Genomic DNA, 8,963 nt, shown 5'->3' on the forward strand with positions numbered 1-8,963 from the left:
TTGGTGCAAGTGGATGGTCATAGCAATGAAGTATAATGTAGTACACATTTTTAGTCAAATATTTGATGTACACATTTTTAGTAAAATATTTGATGAAATTGACATTTTAAGCTCATTAATCACAAAAAGGAACATGTCAATAAAATTATATATCAAATCTGTTGATTAGTATTTTTGTGTAGTCGGTGAGCGAAGTCTGATGCGTCGGCAGTTCTCAATTTACCTCATTCCTGCAGTCGCAGGTACATGTATTTGAAATCGGCCTAGTAAGTAATATTTTGAAGTCCTTTATAAGTATTTAACGTACAGATATAAATGAAGACCTGATCACCAAAGATTACGAAGATATTGTCAATGAGAAACTCCAGCATATTTTTTGTTTCAACTTCAGAGTACTTGTGCGTGGAATCCGAGTTGTGTTTTACAAAGTATTTTTTGGATTGATCGATTGATTGGGGGTTTACGCCGTTTTGGCAATATTTCAGCCATTTTACGGCGGTTAACTAATTGAATGATGTTTGGTTGTGAGGGTTTGAGTTTCCCTGACGGCCCCCAGTGAGTCTACTCTTTAACATCAGGGAAACAATCTTTTCCGTGCAAAGGGGTTGTGATCCTTGACACGAGACACCCTTTAACGTCCCATCCGACGGACATAAACGTTAAAAATACATGCATAGCTCTTATCCTTGGACGAATTTGGCTCCACTTGTTTGGCACGCTGTTTTTGGCTATATTTAGATCTAAAACTTCATAGTTATTTCGGATTTCAAACAGTTCGGTTGAGCATCACTGAAGAGACATTATTTGTCGAAATGCGCATCTGGTGCATCAAAATTGGTACCGTATAAGTTTTACATGTATAGAAACAGGTTGAAAAACAAAAATAATTCCTATATATAAACAGTTGCATTATAAAAGTTTTCAAATTGTTCTGTAAAAGTCGCAGTCGTGTAAATATTGTATACTATTGTTTTCAAAGGTGAAAGGTCAAAGTTGAAATATCAGTTGATAGAAAACCTTGTAGGCAGAATACAAACCGAAATATTAGGGCTAGGAATGTCAAACTTGGTACACATACTCCTAATGCCAAGTGGAGGAGGTCTTTTGTCTTCAAGGTCAAAGGTCAAGGGCGCAGTATCACTTAATGGGGCATTAAGGGCCAACAATTGGAGGTTTATTGTCCTTTGGTAAAAAATGCTTATTATGATCATTGAATAAGCCATTCTAGCTATTTGAGTGCATATAACTTGATATATTCAGAAATATATAGGTTCATGTACATTGTACATGATATTGGAGGTTTATTGTTGTGACGTGTATCCCGAAATGTTAATTTTTTAACATTAAATACCACAATATTCAACGTCATAGTAATAAAAAAAGTATAGAATATATTTAAAAAAGAAAAACATTTCTAGAATGCCTATATCCTAAAGAATATCATATACAGAAATAATCGATATCTGAAGCAAGGCCATTTTTCATGGTTCGTGGGTCATGTTCTTTGTCGAATCAAAATGACGGCACAAAATGATCAACTACATATGCAATCGGATCACGTGCTCGTCTTTTTCCGTAACCGGTAAGAAGACTCGGACGTGGATCGGCGCAAGAATTGCATCAAATCGATGCATTTCTTCGCCGGAAGCGCGCCTGTGGATGAGTAGTTAAAAGGCCAGAACTGAATCCCTGTATAATGTGTTATTTATATTTTCGCCACAGATTAGTTTTGGTATCATTAACGTTTTATTCACTCTAATACATAAATATATAAGTGGAATATTATAGTGGTAGAATACTTTAGATATGTATGATATCTTAGATTCATTTGAAAGCTCACGTTTCATATTGTAACGTACGACTGTGACGTCATAGTTGCATTTGTGTACACATGGCAACATATTGATGGCGTCGATCCACATACGAGGTTCATTTGCGGTTACGGAAATAGCCCAGTACTTTCGATTGCTACACATGGTGACTAACAATCCTACAAAATTTGAACAAAATTCGTTGAGCGGTTTCGTCGGAGTTTCGTCCACAACGTGTTTATATAGTGTAGCATGAACAATTCAACAAAGTCCCATAACTCCTGTAAAAATTGTCGAATCAAAATTGCGACATATGATCGACTAACAATCCTACAAAATATGAAAAAATCTATTGAGCAGTTTCTACGGAGTTGCGTCCACAACGTGTTCCTATAGTGTAGCACGTACAAGTTCAACAAATTCCCATAACTCCTGTAAAAACTGTCGAATCAAAATGGCAGCGAAATATGATTAACTACACATGGTGACTAACAATCTTACAGAATATGAAAAAATCCGTTGAGCGGTTTCTGAGGATTTGCGTCCACAAAGTGAAGGGGACGGACGGACACCGGTATTTATATGCCCCCTTCCGCGTTGCGGTGGGGGGGGGGGTGGTGGGGGGGGGGGTACGGATGTATATTTAATTGCTGGGATAAAAGTTAGAAATTCATTTCAAAATTAAAGCTGTATGGTCCGATTCACATCATTTGTTTTCCATCTCGTAAAAACGATATTAAATCATCGCACGTATGTAGTTATGAGGCTGTATGACTTATCAAACATTATTTCACCTGTTTTAACCAAAAAAAAATTCTCTTTAAATCGATGTTTACAAATAACCGCGTCACTCTGCCATTCCAAATGACAGTCACGTGAGCAGTTCAAACTTTCAGATCATCGGTGGTCTTATCTTAGCTGCAATAATGTAACCCTCTGATTTTTTTTTTTTAGGGAGAGGGCTACAACTCCTTAGGATCTCCGTAATGGTGCAAATGCGGGAGTGATTCACTCCCGCAACATTTGCGCTCATTCTAAACATTTCCTGATTTTCTTTACGTAAATAAAATGATATTCTATGTTTCTTAGTCAATATATATATTTACAACCTGCAACTTTAGATTTGTGAGTCTCTATTCTACCGTTTTCAACAATTTCGATAAATTCCAATTTCTCGATTCATATTTGTGCGCCATGTTTGATGTACTGAAGTTTCAACTTCCGGTTGTCAAGTCATTTGCATATGCTATATAAGGTAGTATTTACATCAATGGACAAATATGGAGGCGAAAGCAATTTCGTCGGTATTGAAAAGGTTTGAATTTAATATCAAGTTAAAAACCGAACAGCAGAGTGTAAATTCTTTCTGCAACAATATGATTTTCCTTTCTTTGTCGAAGTGGCTCGAGTAACTACATTTTCACGCTGATTGTCAATATTTAGGTTTTTCATTAGATCCACCTACGAGATCTCGCGATAACAAGCATGGCGGAGCAGACGAAGAATTTTGCATGCTGTACATTATATTTAATGAAAAACACCTTTATTAGACATGCCCGAGCACACAAAGTTGGTACTCCTTTTGGTGTAAACAACATTTGGGACTAATACACAGAGTTTATTATCGGTTATTCATAAAATTATTTTGCACCATTACGGAGATCCTATGGAATTGTAGCCCTATCCCGAAAACGTCAGAATAAAAAAAAATTGGATAGGGCTACATTATTGGGGTGCAGGACTTTTCGGCACCAAGACGTTTCGGCACTTTATTATTAAGACGTTTCGGCACCAAGACGTTTCGGCACTTACTTTAAGACACAAAATCTGACAGTTTCTTTCAGTTGTTATCAAGACATCAAAGAAGTAACACATCTTGCATACAATATACATACATGCTGTTACAAGTAATGTCAGTTGTCGAATGATGATACAAAGCCAATTGCGAACACTTTTGAGTCAAAAACGTAAAAAATCGTTACTAACTCTTAACTATTCGTAACAGCACATTATCAACACGTTAACAGGTGGTAATTTACACGTAAAAGCTAAGCTAAATCGTAAATTTTCGTAAAATACTCGTAACAATCCCTAAATCGTAAATGTGTGCCGTAAATGCATCGCAAGAACTCGTAATAAACTGTAAATGACCCGTAAATACTTTTAAAACGTTCTTAAACAACTCTTTAAAGTGTCTAAATCGTGACAATCCGTTTACTTTTACGGATTTGTGGAATAGGTAAGGATGCGTAAGAAAACTCCGTGAGTGTGAAGGTACCATTATCATTGGTATGCAATATCATCTAGTGCTTTTTCTTTATATATGTACTGTGTCAGTTGTGTATTAGTTTTTGTGTTAATATACTGGATTATCTGTATTGTAATAAAAATATAGAACAGAATTAAAATTGAACAGTGTTCCTTGCTTTAATGTAAAACTTAAACGGTACCAATTTTGATGCACCAGATTCGCATTTCAACAAATAATGTACCTTCAGTAATGCTGAAGCCTAAAACATTGGAAATCCGAAATTATAATAAACTTTGAAGAGTTGGAGAAAAAAGATCGAGTGCCAATAAATGGAGTCAAATTCACCCAAAGATCAGAGCTATGCAAGAGAGAGAGAGAGAAAGAGTCCTTAATTTCGAAATAAATTTCTACATTTTATCATAACAATTGAATTTAAATTATATCCATATTTTCAAGCTAGTAACGAAGTAAATAGCTACTGGACTGTTGAAACCCTTGAGGACTAACAGTCAACTATCACGATCCAGGGCTTACACGGTTCGAATTTTTATTCACAAGATACGCTTTTCGACAAATATTGTCTCTTTCAGTGATCTGTTTACATGAAGAGATTATTTCAAAAGAAATATATTTATCATTAACTGTAATCTAAAGGAAATGAATAAATACCATGCACAATGCAATTAAGTATAAAAGTAAACTCTAATCAAATGTACAAAAATAACAGGTGCCGAAACGTCCTACACATTGGCCGATTCAGAAAGGCCCCTCAAATTTACAATATAATGTTAGTAAAACTCAGGATTTTTGCCGAAACGTCTTGGTGCCGAAACGTCTTTGCTGGTGCCGAAACGACCAGAATTCAGACGGTTACATTATTGCAGCTAGTCTTATCTGTGTAAAGCCGTGTATTTTGTTACAACAGTACCGTGGCATAAGTTTAATAGAAATAAAAATATCAAATACCTCTTAGTAATTCGTTGTTTTACGCTCTTTCAGCCTTAAAACTAGACAGTTGCGTCTGAGTTAAAGACCAAAAAAAAAAAAAAAAAAACACCATACGGTTTCTCCACGGATCAGTGAATGTGGGCGGAGCTTATCCATGGTCAATGTTATTTACCTGGCCAAGAGATCAGTTGTGTATATTTTTGATGATATACACAGGAAACTTCTCAGGTTATCACAAATTATGCTTAGTGTCTTGATTTGTGCCCCCCCCCCCAAAAAAAAATAATTAAAATTTCTACTTACATGCATACCGCATTTTTATTTCCCGTAAACCTTCAAACTTGGTCATATTTATGTATTGCAGATAACAGGTTTAGCCCATTTCTAAACCTTTGCTTTTTAAAACTTCTAATTAAACTGTTATATATCGTATATAAATAATTTCCTAAATAAAATATTACCCGGCGTTTCCGGGCACATCCTGGTGTCCTGGGAGTTCGTGGTGTCGTGGGAGTAGTAGTTAAAATATCCATGTTTCGAGAGAATGAATAAATCCAAGTAGATCTGTGTACATGTATAACCAAATGAAGAATGATCAAGATACCCCTCAATATGGGCCTTCTGTAGGGTTTCTGTGGATGTAGTGTTGTGTAACGATGGTATCCCAAACAGAAGCTGACACATAGCTAGTCTACCCCCCCCCCCCTTCTCTCTCTCCCTTACTCTCAATCATTGACTAAATGAGTAATTATTGTCATACGTATGCAACACTATTGCCATGCCATGCCATTTCATCTATCTTTATTATTGCTACAGTTTTACACATTTCTCTCTCTTTATAAATATAAAACCGTGATAAATTATAAATAGCTCAATAACTCTCTCTCTCTTTATAAATATAAAACCTGATAAATTATAAATAGAAATATCTCAATAACTATCTCTCTCTCCCTTTATAAATATAAAGCCGTGATGAATTATAAATAGAAATATCTCAATAACTTACTTATGCTTTTTTCCTATTGTTTGATTTCTGATTGTGTAATTTATAATCCATGTGTTATCCCAAACAGAAGCATTTTTTAAAACTACTGTAACAGTTTTACGCATGGGCAATATAACCATTATACATGTTGATGTGCTGCGCCAATAAAGAATTGTTCCTTTTTTTTTTTTTATATAAATATAAAGTCATAATAAATCATTAATAGAAAATATTCCAATAACTTATGTTTGTTTTTTTTAAATTTTTATTATTATCATTGTTTGATTTCTGATTGTTTAATCTATAATACATGTATATAGATGGAGAGAGAAAATACGATGATAAATTGCATTGTGTAGGGGACATTAGTCATTAAAATATTCTAGGTGGGAGTCAATGCTATCAAAACTCTGGTATACTGGGGCTTTCCTCCAGATCTAAAGACTGCCGGTCATCATTAGCCATGATTGTTATCAAAACATCTTTCTTAGGTAGCTGCAGACCACAGTCTCTGTAAACGTCAATCAACCTAAGCTCTGTTGTTAAAAATTTGATTGATCGGTGGCTTATCATTGATCACCACACAGGTAAAATTCGGGGGCGTTAACTTAAAGTTGGGTCTTTAATACATCATGTTGGGATTCCCCTGACGTGCTTGGGTCTATTTATAGACATCTAAAACTATAATTTATGGGATGGTTTATATATGTACCACACTATATTTAATTTCTAAATAATATTCTCACTGTTTTCTTTTACATGCAGATGTTTTCAAGCATGTGATTAAGGGAAAATTAATAACTTTATAATGTAATTAATCTGCTTTAAAGTAATTTTGTACAAAAATAATACATAAACATCGGGACATACAGCTTTAAAGTTAATGCTGACTATTTGTCAAAGTCAAAATTAGTAACTATTTCAAAAGGTGCAAAATCATCTCCTCTCTTGTATGCTGATGCAGTGGATAAAGGTATTGATGTAACCCATGTTGACATTAATTGTGGACTGTTTTTTTTAAAGAAAAATTATTATCAAAGAGGTTGCAACGGAAACTCATTGGGATGTCACTGCGGACATAAAGTAGTACTGTAAAGAATTCAGAAGTTGGTTTTGATAAACACAGGAAGCAGACCACTGGCGTCAATACACAGCTCTATTCTATGCTTTAGATCTTTAAGAAAAAACCCAAAACAGCCTCTCATTGATTACCATGATGAAACTAAGAATTATTGTGATTGATTGAATATTGTTTTACATCCCTTTCGAGAATATTTCACTCATATGGAGACGTCACCACTGCCGGTGAAGGGCTGCAAAATTTAGATCTATGCTCGGCGTTTATGGTCATTGAGCAGGGAGGGATCTTTATCGTGCCACACTTACTGCGACACGGGACATCAGTTTTTGCGGTCTCATCCGAAGGACCGCTCCATTTAGTCGCCTCTTACGACAAGCAAGGGGGTCCTTAGGACCTATTCTAACCCGGATCCATTATAAGAAAATTGCAATAGAAATGGGAAAAGCATTAATTAAAAATTTTCATTATGTTGTCTGGCCAAAATATATTCACAAAATTATTGAGCATGTTCAAGAACTAATTGAAAGACGAACTGGACCAGGTACAGTGGGTGGGATTTTAGGTGAAGGAAAGGAAGGTGGAAATAACATATTTAGCCATTTTCGAAAAAATTGGTCAGGAAAGGTAGTACTCAGGGTGGACTACGTGATGTGTTTATATTGGCTGTATAGCAGCCCGGTCATGGTAAAATTAGCTGAGGTTTCGTATAAATCCAACAAATGTGGATTTTGTTTGAAGGAAGGTCATGCCAGACGAACTTATCCCCTAAAATTATAGGTCACATGTACACACATCACAGTGACACACACACTTTGTATGAGATACATATTATATATAATATGCAGCATATTATGATATTGTAATCCTGAATCATTTGATCTTTAACCAAAGGAAAATTTCATGATTTGTTTAGTGTATGCCTATCAAATCATTGTTTTATAGATATGAAGGAAAGTCATTCTTATCTTGATATTGAAGAAAATGTGGATGTGTCCTTTTAAGCAAGCCAGTTCTTAAACCCCAAGTAATTGACATTTCTTATAGTTTTCATCATTTGTAGACATACATAAATATGTCTTGACTTGTTTGTCTGTCCCTTTAATTGTCGGTGACAGGAAATCTAAAACATGAGAAATAAGAAAAAACATTTGTTTTTAATTTTCAGACAATTTGACCTGAGTATTGCTATCTGATTTGGTGTCCATTCAAAACAAATAAATACAAAATGCATAAAGTGACTTTTATTGTGTTGTTTTTCCTGCTTGTATTTCTCACAAATGTGTTTTCCTCTTGGTAATCGCTTATAAAGCAGTCCAACACAAAACTGATGCCACAATCGCCAGCAGGATGATTCACATTGAATCCATGCAACTGGAGAAATTTCATGTGAATTTTCAATTTTACAATCAGATTTGAAATCACATGGTTATGGTTGCATTGCTTTTTGGTGTAAACAAATAAAGAATCATTAATTCCTCCTACAAGCATAAAGCAATTATTAGAAAGCTAAAATCAAGAATGTCCACATGTTGCATATGATGGATCTACTGGGAAAGAAATACGATTTGTTCACAAGATTAAAAATGCTCATTGATTATGCAAAAGTGGAGGTCCAGCGATTTCCTTTTGGCTTTCTACATAGCCACCTAAAGTGTAAAGACAGTCATAAGAGGCAATAACAGTGATATAAAAAGTACATTGGTTTTTCAATTGGCACAGTAATTTTCTCAAGAAAATAATTTTCAGGAGACTTGCTTATGAAATTTAAGGCAACATATTCATTGATTGGAAGCCTTTCTGATGGTTCAAAACCTTCATATGTTACACCACCATTGTAAAGTACTCTTAATGTGTCATAAGAAGAGTTCAGGCATGCTATCGCAGCGT

The sequence above is a fragment of the Ostrea edulis genome, chromosome 6 (assembly GCF_947568905.1).
Source record: "Ostrea edulis chromosome 6, xbOstEdul1.1, whole genome shotgun sequence".
Taxonomy (NCBI): Eukaryota; Metazoa; Mollusca; class Bivalvia; order Ostreida; family Ostreidae; genus Ostrea; species Ostrea edulis.